The sequence below is a fragment of the Cervus elaphus genome, chromosome 25, assembly GCF_910594005.1.
Source record: "Cervus elaphus chromosome 25, mCerEla1.1, whole genome shotgun sequence".
Classification (NCBI taxonomy): Eukaryota; Metazoa; Chordata; class Mammalia; order Artiodactyla; family Cervidae; genus Cervus; species Cervus elaphus.
Window position 1 is genome coordinate 36,580,123 of NC_057839.1, and position 18,094 is coordinate 36,598,216.

Consider the following 18,094-nt stretch of genomic DNA (forward strand, 5'->3'; position numbering starts at 1 on the left):
AGTACAAAAATAATTTCTGTGGCCAGGTGAGGAAGGATGAGAACAGATCCTACCAACCAGGTTGCAGTTAATAGAATTGGGACTACCAGACAAAGCCAGTCTTTTTGGAAAACCTGCTGATTTTGCATAAGAATGAGAGAGGCCATTTTCATGCAACTTATTTATATTGTCTCTGCATTAGACTAATGTCTAGTCTCCTCTGTGTACCATACTTATAACTAGAATAAGACAAAATACTGTTTTAGGTAAATACTGGGTACTTTGGAAGAGGGCATATTCATTTTCAAAGACTTTTAAAAAATTCTCTGAGAATGTAAATTTTTGCTCAATTTAAAATTTTCTTCACCTTACCCGATTTGGGAACAAGATAGTTACAAAATATCACATAATTAAGACATCTCTGTAGAGAAGATAGCAAATCAAATACAATCCTAGAGAGAGAATTTCCTCAGTTTCAACATTCATTTCTGTTTTTCCTCCAAACTTCATGCTATTATTCAAAACTTGTCAGATTAAGATTAAACTGCTGCCCCTTTGGGAAACTTCTGCTGTGTCAAAAACATAATTGAAAATGAGAATGTGACTTTTGTGTTTTGTTAGCTTCTTATCCCTGCTATAAAAATTCTTGACTATTTCATCATAGGTACAACCCCAAAGACAAATCATGCTTCTTCTGAGGAAAATTTACAGCTGCCAACTGCTGGAGAGTTCACGTCTTGCGGGGATAGTAAGAGATATGAAGGCACTTACCAGTTCTGAAAACACCTTGGTAAGGTTTGAGATCTCAAAATAAGCAGACACCGAATGTACTGAGATCCCATTATTGGGAAAAACTGTAGCACATGTACGTTCTCTGCCAACCTGTACTAGTTTTTTTGAATATTCATTTTGTACCCCCAAACAATGGCAAATAGATGGGGGAAAAAGTGGAAACAGTGACAGATTTTATTTTGGAGGGCTTCAAAGTCACTGTGGACAGTGACTGCAGCCATGAAATTAAAAGATGCTTGCTCCTTGGAAGGCAAGTGATGACAAGCCTAGACAGCATATTAAAAGACAGAGACATTCCTTTGCCGACAAAGTAGTCAAAGCCATGGTTTTTCCCGTAGTCATGTACAGATGTAAGAGCTGGACTATAAAGAAGGCTGAGCAGCAAAGAATTGATGCTTTTGAATTGTAGTGCTGGAGAAGAATTTTTAAGAGTCCCTTGGACTACAAGGAGATCAAACTAGAAGAATGGTACTGAAGAATTTATTTACAGGGCGGCAATGGAGAAACAAACATAGAGAATAGACTTATGGACATGGGGAGAGGGGAGGAGAGGGTGAGATGTATGGAAAGAGTACCACGGAAACTTATATTACCACATGTAAAATAGTTAGCCAATGGAAATTTGCTATATGGCTCAGGAAACTCAAACAGGGGATCTGTATCAAGAGGGGTGGGGTGGGGAGGGAGATTGGAGGGAGGTTCAAATGGGTATATACCTGTGGCTGATTCATGTTGAGGTTTGACAGAAAACAACAAAATTCTGTAAAGCAATTATCCTTCAATAAATAAATAAATAAGCAGATAATCCTAAAGGAAATATTCATTGGAAGGACTGATGCTTAAGCTGAAGCTCCATTACTTTGGCCACCTGACTCAAAGAGCCAACTCATTGGAAAAGACCCTGATACTGGGAAAGTTTAAGGCAGGAGGAGAAGGGGGCGACGTAGGATGAAGGGGTTGAATGGCATCACCAACTCAATGGAGGTGAATTTGAGTAAACTCCAGGAGATGGTGAAAGACAAGGAAACCTGGTGTGCTGCAGTCCATGGAGTCACAGAGTCCGACATGACTTAGCAACTGAAAAACAACCCCAAACAATTAAAAGCATAGAAAGCAATAGTGGCAGGAAAAAAATATATGTAATTTTCATTTACATCTCTATTTTATTTCTTGCCTTATGTTTTAACAATCAAGCATGTAGAGATTTATTTTGGAGCCCATATAGTGTGACCTACAAATCAGTTCTCCATGGGGCATTGAAACAGGATCCTATGATCCTATGTACATCATAAAAATATAAACATGGGATATAATAAAGAAAAAAAGTTCCCCAAGATGTCAGGAGACCCACCTAAGCAGCTGTTTTTGACTTAAGGGTCATCAATCAGCTTTATGGTATCACAGCTCTATTTTGTAATCTGAATCAGAATGCAAATCATGCACATGTCAGCCCTTTGTTAATCTTCTTTTGGTAGATCCACGGCAGCATGCGGTGTCTGACTAGCTTGGAGAGAAGCTAAGGGCTACATTTCTCATTAAGTGGGTGTAACTTGCCTTGCCACAGGGCTGGCAGGCATTTTAAAAGCTGAGTTACTTTCCTAACAAATGCCACATGCCAGCTCGATTTATAAACACTTCAGATACATATGGTTGAACTTGAAAATATTAATGTGCCACACTGGACACTCTGTGTTCTAACCATTTAGCTTTCCAAAGCTTCACACACGATTTAAGGAATGAATTCCTGAGATTCTGGGGTGGGGAGAGGGGAGTGAGAGTTGGGGGCGGCTTTTGGAGGGGTGTGGTTTGACAGGAATGGAATGACTTGCAAAATGGTTTCTGCAAGTCAAAGGGGATGGGCTGCAAAGAGTGTTTTCTTGTTTCTTTCTTTCTTTCTTTTTTTTGAGGCTGTTATTTTAAAGGGTGAGGAGGTCTTATCTTCCTATTCTCTCAAAGCTAACTAATAGTGGACTGTAATCCAGGAGATATTAGTTGTAGACTTCACTCTTACAAATTATGCAATCACCCTTACAAAGGCACTCAGCCTTTCTGGGCCTTAATGTTTGTTCCCATATGCAAAATGAGTACCCACATTTTCCTAATCTACATATAGTCCAAAAGTCTTAAGGATTAAACTATCACTCTGATGGTTCTCTGAAAAGCTTATGATGCCATGGTATTCTCTATAAACATCTATTTGCTTCCATTGTTATGTATGCTGTTTAATGTGTTATTTATATTGCTACCTTTTGATTTTAAATTGTTGCCAAGATGAAATAATGTATGAGCTCATCACAGAACTAAATAGGTGCATTCTCTGGGCTTGTTTTTAATATGTGAAAAGAATTGAATAGACATTTAGAGTGGAATTTTACTGCATAGGGAAAGAGGTCAGATATTTGTAGTTAAATTCTTCTTCATAATTTCTTCATAATTCCATAATTTCTTCATAATTCCATATGTGGTATAGCATTTCAGGACATCAGCTAAACTGTGGTTATCATTTTGCATTTTGTGATTAGATAACCTTGAGAAATTAATTCATTTGAATACCCTGGACCTCAGTCTTCATCTCCATAAAATAGGGCTATGTTTCAAGGTTAAAAAGACATAATGGTTGTAAAATAGTTGGTATTGTTCCTGGGTTCATAGGAAGCACACTATAAATACTAACTATTAACACTGGCTATTATTTAAAAGACTGTATCCCCTTAAACTTTAAAAAAAACACTGATTGGGGCCAATTGAATAAAATATATAATCAGCTTTATGGCTTTGATGCAAAGATAAAGAGAATTGATGCAAATTTAAATTGAACATTTTTCAATTTTGTTCATCTGTTTTGTTTAATTGTGTGCTTCAGGGTTATGAAGATAAGCAGGGTATGATAACTATATGAAGAAAATTAGTGTGCCTGGGGACATGGCGTGAGAATCAGAATCTTCATTGTACAAGTGATACTCTGATGGAGAGGTCATTGAATTTCAGAGAAGAGGCACCTAAGTCTGAATCAGCAGCACCACGAGGCAAGGGTAGGAGATGTGTCCCGACAGACTCCTTAAATTTGAAAATGCCTGAGCTGAGGCTTTGTGGGAGGGAGCGCTGGGGTGATGACTTCTAGCAAAGAAATAGGGTAAAACAAGATGTAGAGACCTGAAAAAGTACGGCAAGTTTATTAATATCAGTAGGTGTCCAAAATCCTTGTAGGAAGGATTGTTTTGGAAATGTGGTAAGAGAATGGACTGTCCAGGAAAGAGCTATACAAAAGGATGTGAGTTCAGTCTTAAAAGCAGAACTATGACAATATATAAGAGTGAACGAATGGAGAGATGGGGGAGCATGGGCAGATTTAGAGCAACAAAACAAAACACAGACTCAGTCAGGATGTTGTTTCTGTAGACCAGGTGAAAATAAGGATGCCATGCATTAAGGTATTGACAGACAAAGGGAAGACAAACCCAGGAGAGAGAGATCAAAGTGGTGGAACCAACTGGCATGTGAGGAAGAGCATAGGATAGAAGGTGACTCACGAATTTCTGGACTGGGTAACTCAGGGCACAAAATAGCGCAACCTGTTCTTTAACATCCTTCAAGAATATTTTCTCTGTTCTTCTTTCATCTCTTAAAGCTTTAAAACAGCATTATGTCTTAAAGAAATTTCTGAGAAAATAATAGGTGTCAGTTTCAGAAATCTGAGTAACATCTTATTTCACCTATCCATTCTCAGGTACATTAGTACCTCTTCACTCTACATTAAAATTCCATTTCATCATTCTTTTTACATAAGATATACTTAAACCAAGTGTGATGTTTGAGGCAAAAACACATTTTAAAAAATACTTAACCTAAATTTAAGGATGTAGGTAAAAGCTTTCAGATCAACACAGTGTAATACTTGACCTGAATCTCATTTCTGGACCTGAAGTCCATTTCTCTGGACTTCAGTTGCCTCATTTATAGAATAAGTATATGTTGGTTTTGTTCTTAATTATTGGAACATAGAGAATGGACTTCCATTTCCAGAAAAATGAACATACCTATATATAAACAAATATCATTCAATTTCAGAGAGGACTCTGGATCTTTCTTAGTCTGTTTATGAATCTCAAAATAAAAGCCTCAGAGTTACATGTTCTGTGAAAGTCTTCCTAGCAATCTGTGCTAAGTAGAATATGTATATGAAGAAGAAGAAGCCAGGGAATAGGAGAGAGTCAGAGAATGAGTAGAGGAAACTATGGTCCTCTTCCTATCATGTCATTACTATAATTACCATGTCAATTGTTGTTATTATCTTCACTATATATTTGCATTTATTACTGGGATTTTCCTTTCCTATAGATTCTGACTTCTTGCTGTGGCCTTTCTCTATTTCACTTGCAAAAGATCCTTTAACATTTCTTTAAGGTAAGTTTAGTCTTGGTGAACTCTTAGCTTTTGCTTTTCTGAGAAGATATTTATCTATCTTTCAATTTTAAATGATAATCTTGCTGGGTATCCTATGTTACTGATTTATTCCATTCAGCTCATGTATTAAAATGCCACTCCCTTCTGGTTGGCCAAGTTTCTCCATAAAATTGGCTAATAGCCTAATGAGAGTTCCCTTGATATGATTTTTTGTTTTTCTTTTGCTGCCTTTAGAATTCTCTCTTTAACTTTGGCCATTTTAATTATGACACGTCTTGGTGTGGATCTCTTTGTTTGGGAGTCTGTGATTCCTGTACTTGCATATATGTTTCCTTCTTCAGGTTTGGGACATTTTCAGCTGTAATTTCAGCAAATATTTTGTTGACTCTTTCCTCTCTCTCTTTTCCTTCTGGGAGCCCTATAACTTGTTGTTGGTTCACTTGATGTCTCAAAGTCCCTTGAACTGTTCTCATTTTAAAATTTGTATTTCTTTGGGCTGTTCTGATTTGATGATTTCCATTATTCTGTCTTTCAGGTCACTTATGCTTTCTTCTGTATCACCTTATCTGCTCTTAACACCTTTTGTAAGTCTTTCATTTCAATTATTGTATTCTTCAGTTCTGACTGGTTCTTTTTTGAATTTTCTAGTTCCTTGTTAAAATCCTTGCTGTGTTCATCTATTCTTTTCCCTGGTTCAGCTAACATTCTTATTGAATTTGGCAAAAGGTTCGTTCAAGTTATTCCTTAAAATGGGACAGAAAAATTCAAAGAACTTTTTGGCAACCCAGTATTATTAATGTTTTGAACTCTTCATCTGGTAAGTCGTTTATTTCTGTTTCCTTAGTTGTTTTTTTTTTCCTTTATTCTTTTAGTTTGAAATGAATTCCTCTGTCTTCTCATTTTGCTTAGCTTTCTCTGCTTCTGTGATGTTAGGTGACACAGTTACCTATCTTCGCCTTGAAGGGGAATCCTTGTGTGGCATTGACCCTCCACAGTCTGCATGTACCCAGTGGCTTTGGCGGAAGAGCTGGATCTTAAGGGAGCACTAGTCTGTCTTCCCATAGGTGTGCTTTCAGCTATCATGTTGCTAGGAGATGCAAATGGATATGGAAGGACTAAAGCCTCAGCCAAGGCTTCTCTTCGGCTCAGTGGCCAATACCACGTTACTGGGGAGGGGGAGATGTGTTCAGGTACCAAGCTGCTGGGGCAAAAGCCCCGAGGGTTGAGTCCAAGCTGGTTCTGTTCTCTGTTGGTGTGTGTCCTCCCTACTTTCAGCATTAGCACCTCTGCCCTAGGGGGAGCGTGCTGGAGCTGGGGCCAGGGTGGGCAGTGGGCCTGGTCTGGGGGCACGTGCTGGGGCTCTCCTGAGAAATCAGTCAGAGTCCTAAGCAGTTTCTGTTTGCTTCCTCCACTTTGTTTCTGGAGTAAGCAAGTGTGCATGTACTCTTCACAAGCAGAGTCTAGATTTCTTATAACCCTTGCTATCAGTCGGTCCCACTGGTTTGCAAACCAGCTGAGGGGACTCATCCTCCTGGTTTCCAATCCCAAGGCTGGCTAGAACGGCTCACTCCCCGGGGAGGATCTCCCAGCCAAGGTAATCTCCTTCCTGCTCCATGTCCCTCTTAGGGGCATGGGTCCTGACCCAGTGCCTTCCCTTCGCTTCTGACCTGACTGTGTGTGAATCTTTGTTACAGCCTTGGTTGTCTAACAGTTTTTCCACCAGACTGCGGTTTGCTTTCAGTGAAAATTGCTCCGTATACAGATGTATTTTTGAAGTGTTCATGGCAGGAGGTGAGTTCAGCATCTTCCTACTTCACGGTCTTTATTTCTTCCTTGTTATCATCTTGATTTAATACAATAAATTCTAATACAAAGAGTACTGTCAGGTTAACCTAAGTACTGGTGTCTCAGCCAGTTGCTTAATGTGCCTCTTTTTTAAAACTTACCACCTTAAGGTAAAATCTATTTCATGTGTCTAAATGAAAACCTAATAAAACCAAACCAAACAGTTCTTTCCTTACCAAGCAGAGAAGAGTGTGTTTCTCCCCTTGAATCTGCATGTTATCTTAATAACATCTCTAACAAAAGGACGCAGAAATACTTGTGGCCGGTTACACTGGTGAAGATATAGGGTAGGCCAGAAGTGTGCTTATGGGTAAAGAAAGATATTGAAAGGTGCTTTTCCATTTTGTTTTCTGACTTAATCTGTCCTATGCATTATTATTTTCAGAGAAGGCAATGGCACCCCACTCCAGTACTCTTGCCTGGAAAATCCCATGGATCCCATGGAGCCTGGTAGGCTGCAGTCCACGGGGTCGCTAAGAGTCGGACACGACTGAGCAACTTCACTTTCACTTTTCACTTTCATGCATTGGAGAAGGAAATGCCAACCCACTCCAGTGTTCTTGCCTGGAGAATCCCAGGGATGGAGGAGCCTGATGGGCTTCCATTTATGGGGTCACACAGAGTCGGACACGACTGAAGCAACTTAGCAGCATGCATTATTATTTTAGTTACAAATATAGTTTGTAACTGTCAGATTGGCAAGATAGCTTTGAGAATGAAATGCTAGAGAACTTTGAGATGGTTTTTATGAAGAGAAGATGGAGAAATTTAAAAATATGCCCTACATAACAAAATGACGATGTCCATTTATTTTTTTTCTCCAAAGCATAGAGCTATGAATCATTTTCCAACTTGGGAGTTTTCAAGATTGAACCAGTTTTAAACAACCCGTATCAAGTTCTTATTTGGTTATTTCTTTGGTAGACTACAGTTTTCATCTCTGTAAATCTAAAGTTAGTTGCAACTTTGATTGATATTTAACTCTTGAATAAATGTCGTAAACAAATACACTGACAGAATTATTTATGAATTTCAAAAGTTATATTTAGTATAAGATTTCTACCATTTTAGTAAGTTTAACATATTGTGGTTTTTATTTTAAAATGGAAAATGTACTTGGTTTCTCAGGATTCCCAGGATTTAGAACAGTCAGTGAATCAACAAAACAAACAAGCAAGAAAAATCACTTATATGAAGAATACACAATCTATATGAGAATATGAAAATCACCAAGAAAAAGAAAATGTAATATTTCTCAGAGACTCTTTATATCCAGTTATCCAAAATAAGACATTTAAAACATTAACATTTCTTTATTCTGGGCACATTTGTGTTTGGTGTTGCAAATAGTAAAGGTGAAATTTTGCACATGCCTGAATACAATCAGGAAGGAATAGACTTAGAAGACTCGTACTGGAAGGAATAGACTTAGTGGTTAAGGCCTGTGAAGCCAAGTAGCCATATATTCACACTGGCCGCATCTCTTTCTCTTGCTGGTTGAGTGAATATTGGCAAGTTACTTAATCTGAGCCTCAGTTTTCTTAACTGTAAAATGGAGATAAGATTGCCTCTTTTTTATGAGATTGTTTTAAAGATTAAATGAGATGACATGCATTACCCCTTTCTAATGGTGCTATAGAACTCTAGGGCTTTCCTGGTGCTACAAGTGGTAAAGAATCCACCCGCCAGTGCAGGAGATGCATGTTCGATCCCTGGGTTGGGAAGACCCCCTGGAGAAGGAAATGGCAATCTGCTCCAGTATTCTTGCCTGGGAAATTCCATGGAAGAGGAGCATGGTGGGCTACAGTCCATGGGGTCACAAAAAAGTCAGACACGACTCAGCGATTAAACAACAACAACAAATAGGTCTTTAATTTTATTGAAATGTTCTCCTCCATTCGTCCTGTTCCTCTTATAATGTAAACACAGAGACTTTACCTATCTCACCCATCATAGCATTTCTTAGAACATTGCATACACATTGTAAATATTGTTACAGATTTTGAGTCAATGGGTTATCGTCTAATACCAGGCTAAAAACATTTTGTATTATTTTCTATAGCAATGAGAGCTATTGAAAGATTTTAACTGTAAGGAGAGGTAGATTGTGGTGGTAGTGAAATAAGAATCAAGGAATAGAAAGCTAACAGCATATTAAACACACGGTTGGAAGTTGAGGTAGTGACCATTAGTTCAGTTTAGTTCAGTTCAGTCGCTCAGTCATGTCCGACTCTTTGTGACCCCATGAATTGCAGCACGCCAGGCCTCCCTGTCCATCACCAACTCCCAGAGTTTACTCAAACTCATGTCCATAGAGTCGGTGATGCCATCCAGCCATCTCATCCTCTGCCATCCCCTTCTCCTCCTGCCCCCAATCCCTCCCATCATCAGGGTCTTTTCCAATGAGTCAACTCTTCGCATGAGGTGACCAAAGTACTGGAGTTTCAGCCTCAGCATCAGTCCCTCCAATGAACACCGAGACTGATCTCTTTTAGGATGGACTGGTTGGATCTCCTTGCAGTCTAATAGAGGGAGGAATAATTACTTAGATGTGTTTTCATACAACTTTAGATAAATAAAGGTGAGTTTCAACTGTCCTCACCCTGAGATAAATAGCTCACATTAGCCACTACAATATCATAAAGTAATTAGCCTCCAATTAAAATAAATAAAGTAATTAAAAATAAAATAAAAAGATTAAAAAAATAATTCATCGGGATGGGGAATACGTGTAAATCTATGGCTGATTCATATCAATGTATGACAAAAAAAAAATTAAAAAAAAAAAAAAAGAAACATCAAAAAAAAAAAAAAATTCATTAGAGAAAAAAAAGTCTTGCCTTTTTGATTTAATACTTTATAAAGACCTCACCATTCCTAAAGTCTTTTACTCCAAAAGCTAAGCTCCCAAAACTTTCCTTTTTAATTAGAATGTAATCATGGGTGCACGGAAAGAATGACTTGAACTGAGTAGAATCACCACTGATTCATCAGGCTTCCTACTTTTGAGGAATGGGGGAAATGCTGAAGTGGCATGGCTCTATGCATGTTGTGGTCTCTCTTTGGAAGTTTGCACACCCAGTCTGTTCCAGCTTGGCCCTTATTTGGTTTGAATTTATGTGATCAAAGGACAAAGGGGCCATTTCCCATTTTGCTCATGCATCTGAGCCAAGGCTCCAGTGCCCTTGAGAATTCAACAGGAGCTCTGAATTTTGCAAAGTTTTGCCAAGTTCAGAACAAGAAGAAAAATGAGCCATGCTGAATACTTGACCTTCTTATTTCTGGAGTTACTCAGTGTAAGAGAACTATATGTAGCACTGCTTAGATTCAAAGCTAAAGCTTTCCAGCTATCACAGCAGATGTACACTGATACACAATGTCAGATCTTCCCGGTTCCTCTATTTGCCTGAATGGAGAGCAGTTCGTCTTAGTTTTTCCTAGTTAACCATATGAGCAACACTCTTTTGGAAAACACCTTCCTGTACCAACTGTACTATTAAGTCACTTTGAATTCTTTGCATCTTAGCAAGGAGTTTTTTTTAAAAAAGTCCACAATTCACTGTATGTTGACCATCTTTTGTCATTCAATAATTTGCTGTTTCATTGGCATAAATAAGAGGTGGTTTCCATCCCTGAGTTCACTTATGTAACTGCTTTGGAAATTATTCTCCCACCACACAGGTATCTCCTGTCCATTGATACTTCCATTTTGAAAAGGACTGATGTTGAAGCTGAAACTCCAATCCTTTGGCCACCTGATGTGAAGAGCTGACTCACTGGAAAAGACCCTGATGCTGGGAAAGATTGAAGGCAGGAGAAGGGGACAACAGAGGATGAGATGGTTGGATGGCATCACTGACTCAATGGACCATAAAGAGCTGGACACAACTGAGCGACTGAACTGAACTGAGCTGGACCTTGTTTCCTCACGCCCCTGACTATCCAAATTAAATTTCAGGGGACAGCCCCAAATCTCCTCCTCTCAAATTGTCTTTACTCCCGTACGCTCCTGCTTCTATGATACCTATCAAAACAAAATGTTGACCTTAGTGCAATCCAAGAGCCATCTGTTCCATGCCTGAGCTCTTCACCTGAGCAGCTGCCTTTTCTGGAGATAATCCCACTAGTGTGTTGAGCAACCTTTCTTTAAACACATGACCTTAAATACTGGGTGGCCATTCAGCAGTTTCTGGAAAGCCTACTATTTTTAAGATTTTATTTTATTTATATACTATATTTTAAGATATATTTAAGATAATTTTTCCCACCTACCTACATCATTAGTTTTATCCTTCTCAGCTTTTTGTCTATCTTAAATCTTCAACATCTTTTTTCTTCTCATTCAGTCTTAGAAGATGTTTAATAAATGAAACTATTTGTTTCAATAATTTATAAAAATTTCTCTTTGAGACACATTGTAAATTTTATTTTGTATGCATTGGCTCTATCAGAATGCCAAAGCATTCTCAGAAAATCATACGTTCTATTTGCAAACTAATGATAGTCAGTCATAGCATGAATTTTTCAGTAGGTCATTTTGTCACAAACCTGTTGTGACATACAGATGAAAACTACTCTCCTTGCCTCCACTTGCATGCATACTGCTTCTGCACTCTATACATATACATGATGGACAATCCACTCATTGTCAACTCAGTAAATCCACTGATCTTCACCCCTCTCACCTGCTCATTGGCATCGTTTTGGCCATTGTCTCCCAGTCACCCCAATGTCTTCTGCACAGTCACTTTCTCCTTTTCTGCTAAATCAGTCGTATGGGCAAATAGCTTTTAATAATTTCTTCTTTCTTGTTCTCACACAGTCTCCACCTAAAGCTAACTTCTATGCAGCCCTTAACAGAAAATGTCCTGGATGAGTCGTCTGCAGAAGCTTTTGTGTTTTTCTACTTCCATTCTTCCTTGCATGGCTTCAGTTTGGAAGTGAAATGACCGAGTCGTATATAAACACTTAAGTCTTATGTAAACTTATGTAAATGTTAAGCTTTTAATAAGTTTAAAATTTTGAAGACAGTCCTTCCTTGCCACCCAGCTCCCTACAACCCAGTGACACATCAGTATGAGTTTCTCAGCCCCTGAGTCAAGTTCTCACACTGCTTTGTGATTAGGGAGGAGGGAGCATTTTGGAGGGGCTTGGCCACTGTCCTGCCATCCATGCTGTCTCCATTATGACATGAAATGACAGTGCAGGAAGTGGAGGAGGAGGACTTTCAGATCCTTGTTTACTGGAAAGGGTTCTGTGGGAGGCTGGGTGATGTCCTGCCGTTTCTCCGTTCACGTGGCTGCATTATCAGAAAGGAACTTTGCCAAATAAAGATGTGACACGGGGAAAAAATGCCTTTATACCCCCCATTAAAATTTTACTACTTTCTCACCCCAAAGGATTATTCCTTCATATTCTAAATGTATTGAAAGGGTTAATGAAAAAATGTTTATCTCATAGTGTGACAGAAGCTCTGTGATCTTAAATTGAACTTGACAAAGTTTTTAATAAGAATTAAATGAAAATTGGGGCTTCCCTGGTGACTCAGAGGGTAAAGCGTCTACCTGCAATGCAGGAAACCTGGATTTCTGGGTCGGGAAGATCCCCTGGAGAAGGAAATAGCAACCCATTCCAGTACCCTTGCCTGGAAAATCCCATGGACAGAGAGGCCTGATAGGCTACAGTCCATGGGGTCGCAAAGAGTCGGACACGACTGAGCGACTTCACTTCACTTCAAATGAAAATTAGAAAAGATTCACATTTAATGCCTTTATTTACTTGAAATTTTATTCTATTTGTGATTATACTGTGATATTTGAATGAAATAAGACCATAAATAAACAGAATTTGTCTACATTTGTTTCTCTATATTTCTGAAAATAACAGCACAGATTCATACCCATATATGTTCAGGCCCATATCTATCTGTATTTTTCAACATATTCCCTATCTCTGTACATTTAGAAATTTATATTTTTTGAACAAGAATAACTAATTCATCCTCCATCTAGTAGCATGAATGCTAATGTACTTATGAGTATTGTTGATATTATAATTCCTCAATAAGCTTAGTATAAAAGTATACCTCATAATTAGCTTATCAAAGTAATATTTTATTTCTGTGTACTTTAACATATAATTCAGAACTCTGTCAATCCACAGATAAAATGGGCTCTTTTAATGTGTTTGATGAATTTTTAAATAATTCTGGAAGGCATTAAACTAGCAACAAATGCAGCTTCTCTTAGCAAACTGAAAGCTGATGGTAGCATCTGTGGAGTTTGTGACCTATTCTTTGCATGTAATCTATTTGACAGTGTACTTACTTGACCAGATAACTGTACACAACATCTAAGATCAACCTTTAAATGTGAATTAAACATCACCATGTTATCATCTTTTATAAGTAAAAATACCCGTGCACAAAAATCTAGCCTTGGATGATGTTTAATAAATGAAAATATTTGTTTCAATAATTTATAATTTTTAAAAATTTCTCTTTGAGACACATCTTAAATTTTATTTTGTATGTATTGACTATCAGAATGCCAAAGCACTCTCAGAAAGCCATACATTCCAGTTGCAAACTAATGACAATCACAGTATGAATTTTTCAATAGGTCATTTGGTCATAAATCTATACTGGCCAATATTCTGATAAATGTTTTATAGTTCTGAAAATAACTGAACCACATTGGAAAAAAAAATCAAGTAGGAAAAAATTAAGTATTAATGAGAAGAAGAAGCAGCTGGAAGGATTTTAAGTGTGTTCATCCACTTTGGAAAGCTGTTTTTAATTCTTAAAATTAAATGCATGCAGTATTTCTTGTTATTCAGAAATTCTATCTCTGAGGATACACTCACAACTGCTTATTTTCATTAGGATTTGAAGACAGATTTCTGTAGCAGAACTGTCTGAATATTAAAAGAAATTGAAACAAAAAGCAAAATCCACAAAGAGTTGAAAGAATAAATGAAACATGAAATTTTCACTCATTATATTTAAAATTGAAATAGAAATATTACTCAGCAATGAATATTAATAAAACATAGCTACATGCAAGATTAAAATGTAATAACAGAACATATTTTAGAGGAAATGTGTTTACTTTACAAGATTATATAGATTATAATTCATTTACATGAATATTAAAATGGACAAAATAAAGAAGTGCCTTATTTGGGGATACAAACATACTCGGTAATATTCTGACAATAAGCAATTGGTTTAAATGCAGAATTGAGAATAGTGCAAGGGAGGGAGAGTGAAACAAAATATTCAGGTGTCTATTGTGTTTTTACTTTATACCTTGTATATAATTTGTAAATATTACTTTGTAGCTATTTTGTATTTAGGGTTTCCCAGGTGGCGCTGATGGTAAAGAACTCACCTGCCAATGCAGGAGATGTAAGAGATGCAGGTTCAATCCCTGGAGAAGGGCACAGCAACCCACTCCAGTATTCTTGCCTGGAGAATCCCTTGGATAGAGGCACCTGGAGGGCTGCAGTCCATGGGGTCACAAAGAGTCAGACATAAGTGAAGTGACTCAGTACACAATATAGCACATTTTGTGTTTAAGAAAAATAAATTAAGCAAGTTTCTCCATTTAGGTTTGCAATCTGAGCTAAATATTCTCGAGGATAAGGAAACATTTTCCTACTGCATGATTTGATCTCCTACACTTTCTGGTTTTCTGTCCTCTAGGCTGATGTTCAGTTATTGCAGGAACATCAACCAGAGATCAAGAGAACAGGGATTGGATTGTCTTCCACTGAGATGACTAGTTTCCTGATGCAGTGTTCTATTTATAGATTTCAAAGAACTATCCAATAGCACACGCTTACTCACTAGTATTATCCTTTGCTTTTCCTTTCCATTACACAAGTTGACAATAGGACTGAAGTGGTAAGTCCTCAGATGTCCTTCTCTTCCCTGTGGGCCAACCAGATCAGGTCAGTTTAACGGGTGAGATTGTTCACTTGACCCATCGCTATGTGCTGAAGGAAACAAAAAGCACCAGTTGAAGAAGTGTGGTGGATGTGCAGGCAGTTACTTCTAATACTATTAATAGAAAAACAACTCACTGTGGGTGGAGTAGCAGATTGCCTCCTGTGCTGGACAAGTATCTGGATATTCTCAGGTCCCATTTCCCTCTGGACTCTGCTATGTATTTTTGTAGAACAGAGATCTGCAGATAGCATTTACCAGCCTCCTATGAAAACTCAATTCATATTAGGTTCTGCAAATAAGAGGCACTAGTGAGAAAAGGTAGAAGAATTGGATTACAGTATTGTGGCTACATTGAGAGTTGCGTCATTCTTGACCACAGGAATCTGGTAGAGGTCATACCTTTGGTAGATCCCCACTTTGATGGACATGACCCCTCTTCAGCAATCCAGGAGTGATTGTGACAAATGACTCTAGCAGCACAGCAGCAGGTGGAGGCTGAAGAGTTCTAGCCCAGTAGTTTTAGCAGCCTCACATCATGGTGTCATGCCTTCTTTCTTTTGATTCTGTAGCTTCCTCATGTTGAAGTTGTAAAATTCACTATGACAACAGTAGGTTTTCCACATCTTCTCACTGTTGAGATTGTGCCAGTGTATAGCGATGTCATATAATGGGCATGTCTTGTCATGATCGTTACAAACACTGGTGTCTGAAATGTAAGTATGAAGTTGTACTGAATCAGCAGAAGATACTTTTGAAAGGTCATCTAAAGATAAATTTATGCTTCCTTTAGGAGATCCATTAAAAGATTCTCCATCAGCATCATCTGATCCTCTGAAACTAGAGTCTTTTAACATATCCAGCTCAGCTAACTTGTGCACATAAAATGCATTCTGACTGATGGAAGGATAAAATCTTTCATCTCAAGTACTCAGAAAAGCTCAACAAAAGATAACAGAAAAAGATGATCAAGTGAAAGGTACAGCAGAAGATCTTGTAGATACCTTCTTTGAAGCTGAAATGGAAAAGGCATTTCTCATTCCCTGCTGGCTCCGAGGGTAAAGAGTCTGCCTGCAATGTGGGAGACCTGGGTTCAATCCCTGGGTTGAGAAGATCCCTTGGAGAAGGAAATGGCAACCCGCTCCAGTATTCTTGCCTGGAGAATCCCCATGGACAGAGGAGCCTGGTGGGCTACAGTCCATAGGGTCGCAAAGAGCTGGACATGACTGAGCGACTTCACTTTCACTGTGCTGTGCACTTCTCTCAAAGATGAAGAAGGATTCCTAAGGGCTTTGTGTGAGGTCTTACTGTATTTATTGCTACCTCCTGGAGATTTCAAGAACAAGATCATGTGATCTTTGTCAGGAAAATCCTTGCATGGGAAATTCTTCTCCCATTAATAATCAATTCAATGTCCTGATTATATCAATCAATATATCTTATGGATGATCTGTGATTCTGATTGAAACTATGAGGACTTTATGAACATCATTAAATTGAGTGACAATATTGGAGAGCTGGAAGCTGTCAGAAGTAAAGCAGCAGAAGAATTACAGTATCTTTGACCTCTTGATACAGTTGGTAATGATATCAACACCATGAAAAATCAAATAAATAGCTTATTATTTGTAAAGAAGTATGTGGTTCAAGAATACAATGGTTGCAGTTAGACAAAGAAATGAATGTTGAAACTGGCAGCAAACACTGGGAAACTTTGTATAGTTCCCTTGGACAGCATTCTTATAAGCAGTGTGAACTCCAATTTGTCATAGATTACATGCAGCAAACTGGAGGTCAGGTACATCTCTTCTTCTGAACAACAGTGAAAGGATACCAGGTTACAGACCAGTAGCAGCTAGAAGTTTTATCAAGTTGTCAGAGAGTTGGAAAACATCAAACCAAAGATTTTAAGTGCACCTTCTGTTGGAATTTATGAACAGTGTTTATTAGAAAGGCATCTCCAAGAGTGACTGTTGATGATTATTTGGTGGGAAAGTTAGCAAACACTTTGAATCATGAAGATCAAACCCATGAAATCTCTAATGCCATTCAAAGGAAAGTTTATGAATTGATCCCACCTCCTTCTTTTTGTTCCTAGTCTTCCAAAACCTATGTAGCCAATTCCTTGTGTTAAATTCATGTTTTGAAACTGTTACTGGGTAGGGGGAGGGTGGAAGAAGACCCTCCTTTGTGGACCTTGGCTCTTGGTATGGACACAAAGAAGAATCTGAGGTCTTACCTGCGGCAAAAACAAGTTTATTGAAAAAGAACAGAAAGAGCAGAGAAAAAACAGAAAGAGCACCTCAAGGGAGAAGTGGACCCAGCCAAGAGAGGCACTGGCACGGGGATAATGAGGTAGGAGGGAAGGGGGTTTTAAAGACAGGGCCTTTACATATTCATATAGGTGGGCGTGTACTGACAGTTTTGATTGACAGCTGCAAGTTACATAACAACAGTCTCCATTGTGCTTGTCTTTCCCATAATGTATCTGTTATAATCAGATGTATGTATGTATAGAATATTTATGAACCCTTAATGGGCTCCTGGCTGCCTAAGGTCACTTGAGGACACAGCTGTGCATCAAGGGCACACGTGCCCAGTTGGAGAAGCCCCTGTGGTTAGTTGTATCCGCTGTGTGCCTAGGGCACATGGGCAGTAGTTAGATAAGTCTCTGTGATTATTTTGTAGCATATCTGTGAACTCTCCTGGGCCTTACAGGAGATTGTGAGTGTGCCTGGGGTGAGGTTTAGAGGTCAGCTTGCATCCTTTTCCTGCTAGGTCACTCCTCAGTTGCTCATGTCTAACTTCCTAACCGAAGTACTTGGGGTGTTTTCATTTTCTTTAACCAATCTCAGACAATGTCACTGACATTTTCTGTTCCAGTTGGGCTGAGGCTCTTGCAGCACCACTTTGCCTGGGTCAGAGAAGTGAGGGCAGCTGCCTGCAAGTGAGAATAGGAATTTGGGTGTAAAAAAAAAAAACACACAACTAGAAACTGGAGAGTTCTTTGTGGATGTATTCTTCTTAGTATCTCTTTACTCTGTATATCATGAATTTCTAGGAAATAAGAAGCCATAAACCCTATATCTGTATCTCCCGAAGCAAATGGCAGCCAAATATTTGATG

At 38.4% G+C, this 18,094-nt stretch overlaps 1 long non-coding RNA gene and 1 pseudogene across 1 annotated transcript; both read left to right on the forward strand.

The window, feature by feature from the left end:
• The first annotated feature begins 699 nt into the window (after positions 1-699).
• On the forward strand, positions 700-10,805 carry LOC122683495. The gene is made up of 3 exons (XR_006337762.1): positions 700-769; positions 6,870-6,966; positions 10,702-10,805. It is a non-coding gene; the product is annotated as an uncharacterized LOC122683495 (long non-coding RNA).
• Positions 10,806-15,644: 4,839 nt separating this feature from the next.
• LOC122683644 lies at positions 15,645-17,066 on the forward strand (annotated as a pseudogene).
• Positions 17,067-18,094: the final 1,028 nt, after the last annotated feature.